At 27.9% G+C, this 15776-nt stretch overlaps 2 pseudogenes across 1 annotated transcript; both read left to right on the forward strand.

Annotated features, from left to right (window-relative positions):
- Window positions 1–3196: 3196 nt before the first annotated feature.
- On the forward strand, window positions 3197–5918 carry LOC149884629 (uncharacterized; annotated as a pseudogene). Its single transcript, XR_016454977.1, has 10 exons — window positions 3197–3365; window positions 3475–3634; window positions 3715–3782; window positions 3885–3944; window positions 4077–4167; window positions 4618–4650; window positions 4725–4787; window positions 4895–5341; window positions 5438–5660; window positions 5734–5918. The product of XR_016454977.1 is annotated as an uncharacterized LOC149884629 (transcript).
- Window positions 5919–10898: 4980 nt separating this feature from the next.
- LOC149884630 (uncharacterized) lies at window positions 10899–11771 on the forward strand (annotated as a pseudogene).
- The last annotated feature ends 4005 nt before the right edge of the window (window positions 11772–15776 follow it).

Below are 15776 nucleotides of genomic sequence, written 5' to 3' on the forward strand. Positions count from 1 at the left end.
CGTTCAACTTTGTGCAGAAATAGAAAATGTAGATTAACAGACAATATCAGTCAGATTTCAGCTGAAAATGTATTTGATTCTGAAGTAGAAAGAGGTATAGATGATGCTAATTTCAATGTAACCATGCAACTACCTATTGATATAGTAGAAAAAGAAAAGGAACCCAATGATTTGGTTGAAGAAGGTGTAGACAGTGTTGCTCTTGTTTCAATTTCTGAAATTTTTGTTTTGATTCTTTCAATCTCTTTACGACATGGATTGTCTGATGTTGCAATAGAAGATTTACTAAAACTAGTATGCCTGTTAAAACCAGACTTTCCCTATTCTTCTTTTTATTTATATGAAAAGCAATTAAGCAGTATTCATGAGCAAGTTCAAGTTCATCTGTATTGCCTAGACTGTCAGTATTATCTTGGGGAAGTGGAAACAGGGGAATGTCCTATGTGTAATACCTTGTATGATAAAAAAAGAAGTATGGCACAAGATTCTTATTTCCTGTATTGTGGAATAGAAAATCAATTGAGAAATATACTAGAGTCTAGAAATGTACGTTTCATGGACAAAAATCGAGCTAATTATTACAAGTCAGATGTCATAAATGGAGATGCATACAAAAAACTGCCTCTGCTTCCCAATGATATTACTTTAACTTTTAATATTGATGGTTCTCCTTTGTACAACTCTTCAACAAGATCAATTTATCCAATTTTGGCATCAATCAATGAACTTATTCCTTCAGACAGGAAAAAAAATATTATTTGCGCTGGAATTTGGTTAGGTAAAGACAAACCAATTGCTACTACTTTTTTGAAGCCATTTGTAGCAGAAGCAAAATCATTATGGAATATCGGATTTACTTGGGGCAATGATCAGCATACACGCTGTCTAACTACTATTTTCACTACTGATACTATAGCCCGTCCAATTTTTACAAATACTAAACAACTCAACGGATATTATGGATGTGACTTTTGCTATGCTAAAGGTGAGCATCACGATGGAGCACATGAATATAGACATATCAATTTTCAACATTGTTCAAAAGATTTACATATGATAGTTGCAGTAATATGATACATATGATAGTTGCATAAATGCTGTTGCAGTAGGTTATCCTATTAATGGGGTAAAAGGTACTTCAATTCTTATGGATATTCCATGCTTTGATATAATCAATAATACTATTCCTGACTACATGCACAGTGTCTTGTTAGGAGTCACTAAACATTTTGTGTCATTGTGGATTGATAATCGTGGTGCTGATTATTCTCTTTCAGTTCAAAATATATGTGATATCAGTAACAGTTGGAAAAATATCAATCTACCAAATAATTGTGGTCGTGACACTCGTTCTTTAACTGAAAAGAAGAAATGGAAAGCTTCCGAATGGCAGAACTTTCTTTTTTTTGGTTGGCCTTTAGTAAAAAATAGAATACCTGCACCATATTTTTCTCATTGGATAAAACTTGTCACAGCTATAATGCTTCTTGTATCTGATTCAATTCATCAAGGAATGGTGGATGATGCCAACACTTTGTAGAATGAATTTTCATCAGATGTGGAATTGTTATATGGAAAAAATCATTGTCTCTTCAATATACACCTACTTCGTCACTTAGCTTTAAGTGTAAAAAATTGGGGGCCTTTATGGGCAACTTCATGTTTCACTTTTGAAAATTACCTTGGAGCAATGAAAAAAATGCACAATGGTACAGTGTTTGCTGCAGAACAAATTGCTAAATCAGTCCTTTTGTTAAACAATATATCCTTTATTCTTAAAGATACAACTCGATCTGAAGGTTTTCAAGTATTATTTAATGATATATTTAGACAATCTCTGCCAACTTCAGAAAGTCTTGTGCATCTTGATATAAAACCAGCAGTTATTGATTTTCTTACAATGGAAGCATTAAAAACAGCTGGTGTTTCTAATTTTGAAGAAATTTTTTCTTGTTATCGCATGCATGTTTATGGACAACTTATTTCAACACATTCTTTTTGTAATAGGAAAAAACGGAGCAATTGTTATGTTAAACTGTCATTTGGTTTTGTGTTTCTTATAAAAGCAATATTAAAGATAAGTTTATCCTATTTCATTGTTGGATACAAGTTGCAATCAAAGAAACATTTTCTTTCTTGTAATACTGATTGGTATTATTACAAAGGTGACTTTGATAAACATATTTTTGCTTATGATGCAACAAAGATTATATCTAAAGTAGTTAAAGTTGACGACACTTACATTGTTGTTCCTAATAGATTCATTCATGTCTACTCTTAGCCTGTCGAAAAGTTTTACAGTTGGGGTTAGGATCAGCACTGCATTATATATATATATATATATATATATATATATATATATATATATATATATATATATATACATGCAAATTAATGGTGAAAAATGATTGTACAATGGAAGAATCTGCAAGTAACATTTAAAGATTAAAAAACATTACTAAAAAATATTAATTAAAATATAAAATTAAAGAAAAATGTCAGAATTGCTTTCATCTTGTTTTGGATTTTAAAACAATTTTTATTTTATTTATAAAAAACTATAAAAATATGTTAATAATAATTTTTCTATTAAAATATTCATTATTGTCAACAGTATTGTCATTTTCAACAAATATATCAATATATTCAACTGCTATCAATAAGGATCCTTTAAAGTATAAAAGAGTCATAAAAACAAAATCAAAATGTTGAAGTTAGGTGATTTGGGTGGTTGTTAGGTGCAAGAAATAGTTCAAAAAGTTCAAAACTAAATTAATGTAAATATTAATAAACATGATGCATTAAGAGTGATCTAAAGATTTAAAATTGTTTAAAAAAATCATTAAAATAAAGAAACTTTTATTTTCAAAATAAATAATAATAAAAATAAAATATCATTAATTACTAATAGTAAAAATATTTCTTATTACTAATCATGTGCTTTATTGCAGCACTTTATTTCTATTTTGTTTCTTTTTTGGCTTGTATAAACAGAAACTTCATTTAAATTTTCCCATTAGTCTGTGGGAAAATTTATATTATCAGTATTTTAATATTTTTGTTATTACAACAGAAAGTCAATGTGTCTGACTTCCTTGTTTTTGACTGGTATAAATTGAATGACTTCCTTACTTTGGCTTGTATAAATTAAACATAAGAAATTTAAAAAAGAGCAACTACAGGGGACAATAATAATTAGAGGATTATTATAAAAAGAAGATTATTTTATTTTATTTTTTAAATTTGTTAATATCATTTATTGCTTTTTAGTTTTTTTGACTTTTTGAAATAGCAAAGAAAAGACTTAAATTAAAATGAATTTTGAATATTCTATTTACAATTTTGTTGTTGATAATTCTATTGAGGTATTATTTTAATTTTTCTTTTTTGATAAAATGGAAAAGTTTGATAGAGTAAAGGTATAAAATCTCTTTAAAAATAAATACTTATTATTAGTTAACTAATTTCATATAGGTTGGTCGAACTGACTGGATTAAAGGTCCTGTTACATATGGAGAAAATGTTGTTGTAGAGTGGCCATCAAGTCATTTCAATGCACTGTTGCAGAACCAGACGTTAAAGTCTGGTTCTCCTACTTGGAAAAATTATGAGGCAAAGGTCTTGAAATCGGGGGGTAAGTAAAATTTAGGATATATATACATTTATATGCAGGTGGAAAAATATTTATAATATTTTATATTTTAAATAATTAAGATGATTTGGAGGAGCTAAACAATCAAGCAAATGCCCTTGTAAAAGTTGTGCCACCATTACCAAATCAGGTAACTTTAAGTGTGTAGTTAAGATGAACATTTTTAAGAACTTTTTATAAATGTTAAATGCTATTTAAAAATATTTCATTCTAGTTTATCAGCTTAATTTAGAAATATGATGGTAAAAGTTGTGCAAAAGCTAAACGATTGCGTGTTGAAGAAGACATTGAAGTTATTAAAAACATTGTACGTTTATTGTATATTATAAATACTTCTAATTTTAACTATGGGTTTGCGGTAAATTCTTTTTAATTTAATAGTAAACTTTGTTCAATTCAGTATTCCTTTATGTTCTTATTTTAGAATGCAGATAAAGTTGCTTTAGAAATTAAACTTGACGAACTGAAAGAAGAGAATAAAGTTTTAAGAGAACAACTGCAAGAAAGAGCGACAGGTGTCTTTAAATTTATACATATCTACATTTTTATATGTATGTATGTATGTATGTATGTATGTATGTATGTATGTATGTATGTATGTATGTATGTATGTATGTATGTATGTATGTATGTATGTATGTATGTATGTATGTATGTATGTATGTATGTATGTATGTATGTATGTATGTATGTATGTATGTATGTATGTATGTATGTATGTATGTATGTAGGTAGGTAGGTAGGTAGGTAGGTAGGTAGGTAGGTAGGTAGGTAGGTAGGTAGGTAGGTAGGTAGGTAGGTAGGTAGGTAGGTAGGTAGGTAGGTAGGTAGGTAGGTAGGTATGTATGTATGTATGTATGTATGTATGTATGTACACACAGGGTTCCACACTTTTGTGGTTTGGAGGGGTCTCCATGATGTCATTTTTTTTTTAATGAAGCTAATATAGCTGTATTGTATTTAAGGGGATCTTAAAGGAAAGGAATGCAATGAAAATAGTAAGTAAAGCTTTGAAATGCATTTAAAAATAATTTATGCATCGTTAAAAAATTTGAAATGATTATTTAATTAGGATTTGCTCAACTTCTCACTACAATGGAGACATCAATGAAAAAGCATTCTGAATATGAAAAAAGTGAATGTTATTTTGTTTTCTATTTGGCTTTATTGTTTCTGAAATGCATTGCATTTTATAATATTAACTTTATTATTTTAACTTATTTGCTTTAATGACTTTTTTAGGGATTATTTGTGTGTTAAGTTCATTAGAAAAATCAACCCAGGACTTATCCAATGCAGTTTTGCAGTTAAACAAGTCCCGTGATCTATCTTCTTTAACACATCATATACCAAAATTGACAAAAAGTCTTACTTCTAACTCAAATCAATATTCAGATTTATTAAATGATTCTGTTGAATTAGAAAATACATGTGACTTCAATGTAACTCAAAGTTTTCATTCATCTTTTCAGAAGTGGAAGGCACCCAGCACTTCATATGGGTCTAGTGGAGCAATCTCCCACACTCTCAACTCTTCTGATGTCTGATCAACTTAATCATTCATTTAGCATAACAAATAGTAATGCGTTTAATGAAAGTCTTGTTTCTAAATCAAATCTTACTGAAACTCCTGTTTGTATATCCATTCCAATCTGGAAAAAACCTAACTACCCAGACGGATCTAGTAGAGTAAGAATTTTCATGTTGCAAAATTTATCTATTTTTTTTTATTTATATATTTAATTATATGAATTATATTCATAAAACTTCTACTTTGTAATTTAGAAACAATTAGTGCCAGGTCACAAAATATACATTGACCATGTAAAATTCAGCAAATGTAACAAATCGCATGGTACAAATAGATTTGTAAACGATCTTTTGGTGTCATTGGTGGGAAGCACAGACTATCTGAGAAGTGTCAGTTTTTCTGGCAAGCAAAGTAATGCTCACTCTGACAAAGTAGCAAAACCCAAAATTTGTCAAGACCTCGTTGATGGTGTTGTTGGTAAATAGTTATAGCATTTGAATTTCTTTATTAAACGAAAGAAATAATTAATTGAACTCTTTTGTATTTTTAGCTTGTGCCTGTCAGATACTGGGAGTGTCGTCAAAGGATGTGCGAACAGCAATCAAAATAAAATTAAATATTGCGTCGAAAGTTAAGAAGCGTTAAAATATGAAAGATGTTATAAGAATGTACATAGTGTATTTCTGTCTTTTTTGATTATTTAATATATAGTCATTTGTTTTAAAAGTTTATAAATGCTCTTTTTCTTATTTTTTCTCCCAATAGCAAATATTCCTCATATGTAATATACAGATGGTTTATAGAATATCATAAAAAGTCTATGAAATTGCTATAGCTAGCAATTTTATTGTCTATAATATATGTAGTATATTATATCTGTAATATATAATATATGTAATATATAATATATGTACTATATATAATATAGTCTATAATCGATGGAATATATTCCATCGATTCTATAGACCATCTAAATGATAATAGAAAATATTTTCTATTCACTCTAGAAAAATACGATCTATTGAAACTTCTATAGACTTTCTGTAGTTAAATTTCTATAGACCATGTTTCAAAAGCCTATAGAAAATAGTATTGATCTTTTTTATAGAAACTTCTATAGACTTTCAATTGCATATTCTATAGACTTTTAGCAGTTGAAATTCTATAGGCAATATGTTCCAAAAGCCTATAGAAAAAAGGTTTGATTTTTTGTATAGAAACTTCTATAGACTTTCAACTGCATATTCTATAGACTTTTAGTAGTTGAATTTCTATAGAAAATATGTTCCAAAAGCCTATAGAAAAAAGGATTCATTTTTTGTATAGAAAATCTATACAAATTTTTTCTTGGGTATAGAAATTTCTATAGACTTTAAGAAATTGTCTATAGAAATTTTAAAGAACTCAATTATTTTTATAGAACTCCTATAGAAATAAAATAGTTTTATAGAAAATCTATAGAACTTTTTGTCCTGGGTTCTAGAAACTTTGTCTACAGAATTGATCTAATATTAGATCATAGAGATATTCTACAAAAGAACATGTGTCTTGAGAAAATAACGTCTATTGAATTTTATATTGTGGATTTTTATATTAAAAAATGTTGTAAGAAATAATGTTACAATAATGTTTTATATATATTATATATTGATATATATTGATATATATTGATATATATTGATATATATATATATATATATATATATATATATATATATATATATATATATATATATATATATATACATAAATAGGCTAATTATATATTTTTAAATAAATAATAGTGGAGCTGTAGCATCCCAATATCTAGGAACTTTTTCTTTTCAATTTTAGTAGTTTATTTCTTTACAAAAGTAAGAAAACGTATAGAAAACAATACTTTTTGACCAACTTAATATGCTCTAAACTCAATCTGAAAAAGTTAGAAACTCAAACGGTTGATCCAAATGTTAATTAAAGCGGAAATTATGATAAAACTACCAAGCAATAAAAACCAGATCTATAATTCTAAAATTTTAGTAATTATTTTAAATTCGTCATCACGTTGAAAAAATGGCGAATTTTAGCGTTTGCGTATGAATTTTTAACACTTTCAGATTGAATTTAGAGAATATTAAGTTGTTCTAAAAGCATTGTTTCCTATACGTTTTATTACTTTTAGATGACGATTTTTTGTAATCTGCAATAAAAATAGGTGGGTGCGAAAGGAAAATAGCGCCATATATATATATATATATATATATATATATATATATATATATATATATATATATATATATATATATATATATATATATATATATATATAGTATTGTAGAAATTATGTTAATACTTCCAGTAAAAGTGCTAAATACAGCGTAGAATAAGTAGAGCGAATATATTATTTTGTTATTATATAAACTAAATAATTAGCTTGGTTTATATTATAAGCATAAGCATAAGAATTCTTTTCGTTATGAAAGTAAAGCAAACTCCACTGAACTTTCTAAATTTGTATGGGAGTGCAAAAGTAAATGTTTAGAACCCATCCTTATGTGGAATATTCTCGATCAGGCAGAACCATTTAAACCTGGTGGTAATTACTGTAATTTGTGCTTGACCGAAAAGTACCACATTATTACTTCAAAACTAGACTTGCTTAATAAACGAAGCGAACTAACATCAAAGTGCCGCCATGAAAATAAATTTTTAATAAAAAACTTTAATGCCATCATAGCAGACATCCATAGCACTTTTTCGTATTTTTTTGTCGTTACGTTTTTTTACGGTTTATAACATCTGATGATCGCTATTGCGTGAAACTTTAAGTAATGTAATATTAGGGGCGTGTCTAGGGGATGTCTGCTACGTCGCTGGACATACCCGAAGTATGTATATATATATATATATATATATATATATATATATATATATATATATATATATATATATATATATATATATATATATATATATATATATATATATATATATATATATATATATATTTCACAACTTCAATATTTTGCTGAATAAATATGATGCGTCGGTAAATAGAAGGAAACAGAGCGAATGATTATAGCAAACTAAAGCAATAATTAAGCAAAGTATACAAGGTTAATTGTTCGAACGGATGGTAAGAAGATTTTAACCCAATCTAACAATTAGATTTACAGTTCAGTATTTTATTATAGTGCTTGTCAAATCGAGAACGGTCTAAAGTTTATTTAAAAAAAAAAAAGATTTATATACTTAAACGGATGTTGTTTTAATTTTTGACTTAAATGAATTAATAAGAAACTTGAATGGACATTCCTTTTTTTTATTAAGTTATAGAGTACTTCCTTTTTTAAATATTTTCTTTTATTAATTTTAAAAAAATAAAAGTAATTATTTCTTAGAGAACAAATTCCGGACTTCCCTTTCTAATTACACCCTGAGTAAAGTTTTAGTCAAATTCTATTGATATTTATCATCAGGAGGAGGACGCTATAATTAACAACAAGCATATATTAAAATATATCAATGGGCATCCCCAATTATTTGATACAAAGCTGTGTATCTTTTTAATTACTTGCATTTTGAACAATATAAAAAGAAAGAAAGGGTTTAAAATATTGAAAATTGAATTCGGACTTCCCTTAGTACATACACACTGTTTGGTATGTATTTATTAAACGCTTCTTAAACATAAATTTTAGACAGTTTAATTATTCGCTTAAAATGTCGACCAACTCTCAAGTTCAAATAACTCTCCAAACAAAATGTTAATCAGAGTTATTCCATTAGAAAGAAAGATTGGAAAAAAATATTACTTGTTTTAAAGTCAAACATCCAAATATAATATTTGGATGTTTGTCTATAAAACAAGTAATAATTTTTTGATATAAGAATAGGTCGTGTGTAATTGTTAAGCGTTGGTGCTGACTATGGTTATCATCATTTTCTTCTAAAACAGATAGCGTGCGAACCGATGATGCTTGATAATGGTTAGCATCATGTGCGATAAAATATTGGGCGATTGCTAAGCCGTCTTACCTCATATATGTGTTTGCCAATGAGGAAGGGGGGATGCTAAAACTTAACATTTTTGGGGAGGGGTTAAAATTGCGACTTACCCAAGAAAATTCCTGTACACGCCCCTGAATATAAACCATGCTAATTATTTAGTTCATATAATAACAAAATTATATATATATATATATATATATATATATATATATATATATATATATATATATATATATATATATATAAATATATATATAAATACAAATATATATAAATATAAAAAGAAGTACATGATTATAATGTTTCAAGAAGGTCTCTTATTTGATAAGAAGAGCGAATTGGTTTCAAAATGCAGGCATAGAAACAAATTTCTTCTTTCCAAATTTCACACTGGCGACTAGGCCTAAATTCTTTCTTTCTTTCTTTTTTTCTTTCTGTCTTTCTTTCTGTCTTTCTTTCTTGCTGTCTTTCTTTCTTTTTTTTATTCCTTTATTGCTTTCTTTCTTTATTTCCTTCCTTCATTTCTTTCTATCCTTCTTTCTTCCTTCTTTTTTCTTTCTTTTTTTCTTTTCTTTTCTTTTCTTTCATTATTTCTTTTCTTTTCTTTATTTCTTTCTTTATTTCTTTTTTACCTTTCTTTCTTTCTTTCTTACTTTCTTTCTTTTCTTTCTTTCTTTCTACATTTCCTTTCCACCTCTCTTTGTATTATGATGTTAGAGCACACGACACAGTAATTTTTGTAATTTTGTAATGGTTTTTACATTTTTGATTTATATTTCATTGTTGATGATTGCCATTAGGCATGAAATCTTAAGTACTATACATAGTTGTTGTTTTTTTGTTTATATATATATATATATATATATATATATATATATATATATATATATATATATATATATATATATATACAATTAAATTTAATTTACAGCAAATAATAAAAATAAATAAAATAGTATTAATTAGTAATAGTAAAAGTATTTCATTTGTTTCATTGCAGCACTTTATTTCTATTTTATTTCTTTTTTGGCTGGTATAAACTGAAAATTCATTTAATGTTTTCCATTTGTCTGTGGGAAAACTTATATCATTAGTAATTTTAATACTTATTACTAGTTAACTAATTTCATTTAGGTTGGTCGAATGGACTTAATTAAAGGTCCAGTTGTATATGCAGAAAATGTTGTTGTACAGTGGCCATCAAATTTCAATGGATTGTTGCAGAACCAGGCATTAAAGTCTGGCTCTCCTACTTGGAAAAATTATGAGGCAGAGGTCTTAAAATTGAGGGTAAGTAGATTTTTAGGATATATATACATTTTTATGCAGGTGTAAAATTTCCATTTTTTTTAATGAAATAAGTATTATACTATTTTATACTTTAAATAATTAAGATGATTTGGAGGAGTTGAACAATCAAGCAAACACCCTTGTAAAAGCTGTTCCACCATTACCAAAATAACTTTAATGGTGTGGTTATGATAAACATTTTTAAAAACTGTTTTTTATAAATGTTAAATACTATTTTAAAATATTGCATTCAAATTCATCAGCTTATTTTAGAAATATGATTGTAAAAGTTGTGCAAAAACTAAATGATTGCGTGTTGAAGAAAAGATTGAAGTTATTGAAAACATTGTATATGTATTGTATATTATAAATGCTTCTAATTTTAGCTAGTTAAATTCAGTTTTCCTTTATGTTCTTATTTTAGAATGCAGATAAAGTTGCTTTAGAAATTAAACTTGATGAACTTATTCAATGGAGTTTTGCAGTTAAACAAGGCCCATGATTTATCTTCCTTAACACATCATATACCAAAGTTGACAAAAAGTCTTTCCTCTAACTCAAATCAATATGCAAGTGACTTCAATGTAACTCAATGTTTTCATTCATCTTTTCAGAAGTGGAAGGCACCCAGCAATTTATATGGGTCTAGTAGAGCAACCTCTCACACTCTCAACTCTTTGGATATGTCTGATCAACTTAATCATTCATTTAGCATTACAAATAGTAATGCCTTTAATGACAGCCTTTTTTCTAAATCAAATTTTACTGAAACGCATTCCAATCTGGAAAGAACCTAAATACCCAGATGGATCTAGTAGAGTAAGAATTTTCATGTTACAAAATTTATTTATTTTTTTATTTATATGTTTAATTATATAAACTATATTCATAGTACTTTTACTTTGTAATTTAGAAACAATTAGTGCCAGGTCACAAAATATACATTGACCATGTAAAATTCAGCAAATGTAACAAATCGCATGGTGCAAATAAATTTGTAAATGATCTTTTGGTGTCATTGGTGGGAAACACAGACTATCTAAGAAGTTTCAGTTTTTCTGACAAGCAAAGTAATGCTCACTCTGACAAAGTAGCAAAACCCAAAATTTGTCAAGACCTTGTTGATGGTGTTGTTGGTAAATAGTTATAGCATTTGAATTTCTTTATTAAACAAAAGAAATCAATAAATAATTGAACTCTTTTGTATTTTTAGCCTTTGCCTGTCAAATACCGGGTGTGTCGTCAAAGGATATGTGAACAGCAATCAAATTGAAATTAAATATTGTGTTGAAAGTTAAAAAGAGTTAAAATATGAAAGATGTTATACGAATGTACATAGTGTATTTCTGTCTTTTTTGATTATTTAATATATAGTCATTTGTTTTAAAAGTTTATAAATGCACTTTTTCTTGTTTTTTCTCCCAATAGCAAATATTCCTCATATGTAATATACAGATGGTTTATAGAATATCATAAAAAGTCTATGAAATTGGTATAGGTAGCAATTTTATTGTCTGTAATATATGTAGTATATTATTGATGTAATATATAATATAGACTATAATCGATGGAATATATCCCATCGATTCTATAGACCATCTAAAAGATAATAGAAAATATTTTCTATACACTCTCGAAAAATACGATCTATAGAAACTTCTATAGACTTTCTGTAGTTAAAATTCTGTAGACCATTTTTCAAAAGCCTATAAAAAATAGTATTGATCTTTTCTATAGAAACTTCCATAGACTATCAATTGCATATTCTATAGACTTATAGTAGTTGAATTTCTATAGAGAATGTTCCAAAAGCCTATAGAAAAAAGGATTGCTTTTTTGTATAGAAAATCTATACAAATTTTGTCCTGGGTTGAAAGGAGCGTAGATAGTTAAAATAAATTATGAAATATATTACTGGCAAGGTTCCATATATAGACAATCACCAAAAAAAATTTTAAGGCCTGTACTCTATCTTATGATATGATTGTAGCCCTATGAGTTAGGTGTATAATTTTGATTTTTCCCTGAATAAATATAATCAGTTTTCCATAAAATAACATTATCAGTGTCTTAACTTAATTTATTTGATATGGTTTTATAATATATTTTGTTTAATTTTATGCATATAATATAATTTTAATGGTATAATTTTCACATGGTCATAGTTTGTGTAAAATAATTCAATTGCTTCAAGAGTTTGTAGTAAAATCTAAATCTGCACAGTACTTTTTGGATTTTATTATTTTAGCTTTTAATATTGCAAGAACCAAAAACTAAAAAGTTTTGTGTACGCAGAAATAGTAATATTTATAAATAGTTTATTGGTTGCATTTAAGACAGTTTTAATTACGTTTGTACTTGAGAGTTCGTTTTTACTAGTTTTATTACTGGAAAATTAAAAAAATGTTTTATTTTAGATTATGGTACATAATTAACCCTCAATTTTGATTTCTTTAGAGTAGTAAAACATGTCAGAGAAATGTTGTGTGGGAAGAGTTTTACGGAGAATCTCTAGCGATACTGTCTTTGATACCCATTTGCTGAATAATATTAACTTGGTAAAAAAAAAAAAAATCCTTCAAACATTCAACCTGGTAAAAGCATTGCATGTTTTTATGATGATGAATTACAAATCTCAAGCAGAGGGCTTGTGCTTGAGATTTGTAATGAAAACGAAAATGGTAATGTAAAATTTATGCATAAAAACAAACTAAATTTAAAATGGACTAATGATACACGATCAAATCAGTGTTGGGTTCCATTTGACAAAGTAATTTGTCAAATAAATGGTCTAGCCATTAAGGGTAGAATGCTCGTAACTACAAACTTGCTAATAATGATTATGACTGTATCATGAGTAATGTAAACCAGAGATAAAGAAATTAGTGTTCTTGTGTTTCATGTGTATATACACTTCTACTTTCAGCATTTTTGATTTTGATTTTGATTTTTGAAATGTAATATAACTTGCGCTACTAAGTATCCCTTTAAACTAAAAAAGCATTGCACTCAAAATGCTAAAATTATGTCATAAAATAGAGTATAGCTCTTTGAAACTTTTTTGGTGGTTGTCTATAAATAGAACCTCTCCAGTAATAAGTTTTATAATTTATTTTAACTGACAACACTACTTTCTATGCCTGCAATGTAAATGTAATTTATCGTATCTTTTTTTTAAAAAGTGATATTTTAACAGGCTGCTGTAAGTGCTAAAATAACTTTTAACACATAATTTCAATTTTTTCGCATATGGTTACTCTAAATACACAAAAGTAAGAACAAACTGGCACAGCTTCTCTATTCGTATTGAACTGTAGCACATCAAAGTTTACAAACTTTTGTCTAATATTGCGTTAATTAGCAACTTTGAGGTACAAAAACTAAAAAATTGTTTAAAATCAGTCAAAAACACGTGCAAAATTGGATTACATGGTTGAAAAACTATTAACATACAAAATTTAGGGTGATCACCTTTTTTATTCAGTTATGCTCTGTCAAAAATCAAAAAAATCTACTGTAAGCTCCAGACACTCAGGTTTTTCTAATTTTTGTTAATATTAAATCAATCATAACTATGGAACGGTTCGGTCATTCAAGCTGAAATTTTGAGGTTTGTATTTTTTTCAGAAATAACGGGTGGTTACTAAAAATCCGGACAAACTTTTATGGGCAATTACTCCCATAGTTTTTATGGTAGAGATTAAATAAAACTATCATTGAAAAGAGTTTTTAATTACTTATTTTATCTAAGTTTGTCTTCAACCAGTCTGTTTCTTCGGATTCGGCCAACTCTAACACGAGTTGACCCAAAAAGTGAAAATACAAGGTTAAGGTCAATTTTTTTTAAACAAAGTTTTATTCTGGTTTGTAGTTGCTTCACGTCTTCAAAATAGCCAAAAAGTCTTCTATTGGACGACAATCCGGTACGGCTAGCGGATTGTCAACTTTTTTGATAAAATTGATGTTATGAGTCTCATAGCAGTTGGTCACGGTTTTGGCATAATGCGATGACGCCAGGTCCGGCCAAATTATATAATTACCATCGGCATGATGAGCGTTGATGAACGCCACTAATCTTCTCTTTATAGAATAAATTTCATAGATGGCTTTATTGACTGCAAGGCCGCTGGGGACAAAAAATGGCTTTGAAATACCTTTGTCAGAAGCGGCCAGCCAGACAAGCACCTTGGGTTCGAACTTGCGCTTTTTGCGATAATTAACACTTGGTGGAGTCTTGTCTCTGTTGCTAGAGTAGTAGGTGCTGTTTCCATTAATTGTTGAGTGTGACAGCGTAAAGTAAGACTCGTCGTCAAGGATGACCCATTTCCCTTTAAATCACGATAAAGACGATCAATGCCGGTTTTAATTCGCTCATTCTGGTTCTCATGTCGATGAGGTATACCCTCTTTTTTATAACTTTTGATGTCAGTGTACTTGGCAAGAGTTTTAATGATATGTGAATGACTACATCCATATTTTCGACCAGCTTGCCTCATCGAAACTCGGTCACTGTGATCAAATATGATTTTTAGGCGCTTAATACCTTTTGGGAGCATGATTTTGGCCACACGACCACTTTCTTGCACTCTTTTGTACCCAGAATCTTTCTCAAAACGTTTGATTATATCATAATAATTCTTATTGGAATTTTTTCAGCATTGAAGTGAGCTACTGTGAACTTTTTACCTTGCAATTTATTATTCAAATAGAACTCGTAAATCCGTTTTCTTACCTCTTCTTGCTTGGCCATCATTATTTTCTTAATTATTATTAATTATCTAAAAACAAGTAAATTAACTTATAGAGAATTAAATAAGCTTTAAAATGGATATAAGCATAAAGAAAAAAAAAAGATTTAGCTTGTGGCATTTAAAATTCAGTTAAAGTTAGTCCGGATTTTTAGTAACCACCTGTTATTGTGGGTGGTCGAAATTTGAAGCAAATTTGAGATGGTACCCTGGGGACCATTAGGTGATATATATATATATATATATATATATATATATATATATATATATATATATATATATATATATATATATATATATATATATTAATATGTGTGCGGTTTAAATATACACTTAAACCGCATGCAAATTTAAACAACTTCAAAAATAGCTTCATAGAGGCGACGTATTTTAGTAACCCTAACCCTGTATGAATAACAAATCAGATAAAAAAAATGATTCTACCATAATTTCATGAAGGGGACATCAACACCACAGACGGACACACAATTTAGATGAACTTTACCACTTAGAATAAAAATGAACAATCAATTTCACTACTATAATAAAAATTACGCGCATATCA

Source organism: Hydra viridissima, unplaced genomic scaffold (genome assembly GCF_058129835.1).
Source record: "Hydra viridissima isolate aposymbiotic clone 2 unplaced genomic scaffold, HvirCarnegie_v1 scaffold_8, whole genome shotgun sequence".
NCBI classification, from domain to species: domain Eukaryota; kingdom Metazoa; phylum Cnidaria; class Hydrozoa; order Anthoathecata; family Hydridae; genus Hydra; species Hydra viridissima.